We start from the raw sequence: 3,804 nt of genomic DNA, 5'->3' as shown, positions 1-3,804 counted from the left end.
AGAAAAATTTCAACAAGATTTTTTCATTCCTTTAGGATACCGTGACATTCTAAACACTTTACGACCTGTAAGAGTTCGGATGTTTGAATTCTGTTAGCCTATCATATGGTGGCGAGAGTACTCAAAATGCATGTAACGAGGTGTATACCGATTGACATCAAATCTGTGTACAGGGCCATTTAGCTGTTAACATAGCCAGAATATTTTAATGTTGTATGTAAGGCTTTCTTAGCTGTTGACGCCAATAAAAATAGTTAGGGAAATCATATTTTACTGTCCGGCTGTCTGAACTATGACAACTTCATAATGTCACTTTATTTTGACAAGCAAAATTTCGTTTACAATACAAGTAGACAAAGCTACATGAATTATCTCGTGCTCTACGGATAACATACATGTACAAATAGTTATTATCTTTGTTCTGTGTATTTTGGCTTAAATTCCTTGTTCGGCACGATAAGCACGTGAAAACTGTACTCAGTCTGCTTTTCTATATGCCTCAATGTGTATGTCACACACTTTTAATATTTTGATCTATGAAAAACAAGTTTAATGTAATATCGTGAATGTTTTTGTCTGTCAGGGTTAGTCAGCGGTGTTTTCTGTTTTTGTGTTTGCTGTCCTGTGATATGAGGTTTACTGTGTTTGAGGACAGTTCAGTAAAATAATGGACTTTAACATTCTTATGTTTGTCATCAAACATGCAAATTAAACTTAATGATCCTGGTATAATGTAACTAAACACTTATCAAGGTATTTACATCAAACCAAAATCTATTAACGTACACCTTTAACTGTCTTTTTCACTTTGGTCTATTCCTACAAATACGTTGAGTTTTCAACTGGATTTGAACTCACAACACAGGGCAGCCAGTCACCTAGCGGAGAAGCCACAGACAGAACCGCTTTGCCAAATCCCCACAAACTGGAGACAACACTTTATATTGCCATATGCATATGGGAAAAGCCTAACGATGTTATATAGTGCCTTAATATAAGAATTAATTGTCGCACTCCTAAATTTGGGCTGAAACATTTGATCACAGTCGTTGCATGGGCTTATTCAACGGTTACCGTTTATCACAAAGTGGATATGGTGACCTAGACCTTGGAAACGTTGCTTATTGCTTTGGCCATACTTCTTTTCACTGTGTCACGTTTGTCAGAATAACATACTAGTAGATGTTTACTGATGAAACATAATGGCAGAAATTGAAAGGAGGTGAATTATTGCTGTTTTTCACAGACTTACTATTAGGCTGCATTCGCGAGGAATTTGATAAACAATTGTTTTTTTGAGTTTAACACCCCTCAGCAACCCAAAATAAACTCCCTTTTAAGCTGTAAATGCTAAATTCAAATTCAAGTAAATGTTATACTGGCTCTCCACTCTGGAGTAGAGACTGCACTGACACGCAAATTACAGCTGTCACGCCGTGCCTAATCAGATCTACACACAAAACAGCGAAACATATCACACATCAACATTATACACAAAACGCAAACAACCAAGATATGAACGATGTATGGAGTTGCTTTCCCTTTATTGCAACACACTTGTTTTCGAAACTTTGCGTAGAGTTTCGAAACTCGCAACAGTAAAACGCTCCATTTCTTGCCTGATCGCCATGCTACCTGAAGTTGATGTAAACGTCAAATAATATCTCAGAGATTGTGTCGTTTGTAGCTTCTCTCGCCTACTTAGTGTACGTCGTCTATTAAAATGTCGCCTTCTTCAGGTGGAGTTGAGTCGCGTACATTTCTGAAGCCATTACTATACAGAAAATACCCCTCCAACGCACACGATGGTGTAGTACGCAGAAGCGACTGACCCAGAGAGTTGTAGCTGGTAAAATCAATGCGGGCGATAGGATTATATCACCTGAACCTTGTTTTTCACATTTTATTCTATACATTCGTGAGTTTCAGTCAATCACGATGACTGAATAACACGTGAGGTGTAGTCAAACCTTGAATTAACTACGTCAACCTGTAGGTTACACAACATATTTTTCGCTTTAAAAGAGCTATAAAACTACTTCTTGACATTAATGAACTTCTTTTCTTGAAAAGAACTCGAGATCCTGTAAACACGTGATTGTACAGCTGAATGGAAATAATAGTCAACCCAATGTCATGACTTTGACCTACCTACAATGAATTGAAACTATCCTCAATCTTGCAAACTATACTAGCCAGGGCCGTTAATGGCCAAATGTTTTTTAATTCGTGACAGCAATATTAGGATCAGCTCCTTCTGCAATTTATTTGCATTTCCGAGAATTTTATCAACATTCATGTACGAACTTCTCCGAAGACCTCTCCAAGCGGTGTAGTTGATGGCTTCAGACACATTTCTATTAACACTTCAGTACTTCAGTCGAACCTGTACCGCCCTCTTTGGACTCGCCGGCAGGCAAAGAAGCGTATCTATCTTGTCTTTCCAAGATGGCGGCACTGTTCAACAGCATGTCAGTTTCTGACTGGCTCCTTCTCATAGAAGGCGGAAAGCGTTCCGTCGGGCCAGGAGCTGAAAGATGATAGTTTAATATTTTAGGCACACTATAGGCCAACCATGTTGTCCGTAACAAGTTGGTGAAACTTGGCCAATTGAAAGAGCCTATGTAAGGATAACATAACAGTTGCACTCAGCCTGTCATACATAAATCGCCCTCCTTTCTGCAGCAAAGCAACCGATTATACACAGACTCCTTCACGCAAATCTACCTTTGTAAAAATATATTCTCAGAATACCTCCGTTGCTTTATTTTCGACATTGTGGACCTAAATGAAACTTTGCAGTTGTTCACATGGATCAGCACACGTAGAGACTAGATAACAGTAGCAGTGAGCCGTACATTAACGTATCATGTGTAATATGATCATATTTTGACATCAAATAACATGAAATACTTCCTATGAAATCCGGAACTGTTCACACTATCAGGCCTAAATATCCAATGCTAGCAGGCTATACTATTTATATTAAAGAAGTTACTGATACATATACACAATAAACAAGCTTATATTTCAGCGCCAATGGCAAGACATTCACGGTTACAACAAACAGTTGAAATTATTGGAATCGTCTGGTTCGATTAGAGTTTATCACCAGTAATCACTCACCGTGATTGCCTTGATTTACAATTACATGTGTGACCGTTGGAGGCGCACTGGCGATGTCCTGGGATGATGAACCAGCGTAGCTGACACCTGAAAGCCAAAGAGCCGATCAAATTATTCTTGATTTGCTTGCACGAACCTTACCCCCACAGAGATGCCGTCAAAGGATCGATGGAGAGGAAACCTTTTAGAGATCGGACAAACAAAACGGCTTCAAACAGGCCCCATAAAAGATCTTTCTGTTAAAATCCCCAGTGATAAAGATACACCAACAATTGAGCAGATTAAGAAGATCGCGGGGTTTTAGTTAAAGCCTTAGTAGTGACATTTAGTTTATCCAAGACATTGAATTTCAATCTCCATTAGCTGTACTTGTGTTCCAATTATGAAAAAATTTCTCGTCCTTCCTCACAAGTCCAGTCAAATGCATATATGTTCAACTATTCAATACGGACCGTACATATACATGTGTGCCTCTACTATTTTGTGTTGTTGTTGACAGGTGAAGTTTCGTAATCGCGACTAGAATCTCCATTTGTCAACAAACAGTGGATACTGTACGAAATCATGTGATGTATTGACATTGTTAATACATTACAAATACTTTGCAAATGTTATCAAACAATACAGCGATTGTTCATTTAATGGAGTGTTCATCTCATTCAATATCTATCCCCATAT

The 3,804-nt window shown here is 38.4% G+C and overlaps 1 long non-coding RNA gene across 1 annotated transcript; it reads right to left on the bottom strand.

Moving 5' to 3' along the window:
• Positions 1-1,516: 1,516 nt before the first annotated feature.
• LOC139143135 (uncharacterized) lies at positions 1,517-3,231 on the bottom strand. Its single transcript, XR_011554542.1, has 2 exons — positions 3,127-3,231; positions 1,517-2,530 (listed from the first exon to the last, which is right to left on the bottom strand). It is a non-coding gene; the product is annotated as an uncharacterized lncRNA (long non-coding RNA).
• Positions 3,232-3,804: the final 573 nt, after the last annotated feature.

This window comes from Ptychodera flava, chromosome 11, assembly GCF_041260155.1.
Source record: "Ptychodera flava strain L36383 chromosome 11, AS_Pfla_20210202, whole genome shotgun sequence".
Lineage (NCBI taxonomy): Eukaryota > Metazoa > Hemichordata > Enteropneusta > Ptychoderidae > Ptychodera > Ptychodera flava.
Note: the sequence above shows the minus strand (reverse complement) of the source record. Positions and strands in the feature narration are given on the sequence as shown.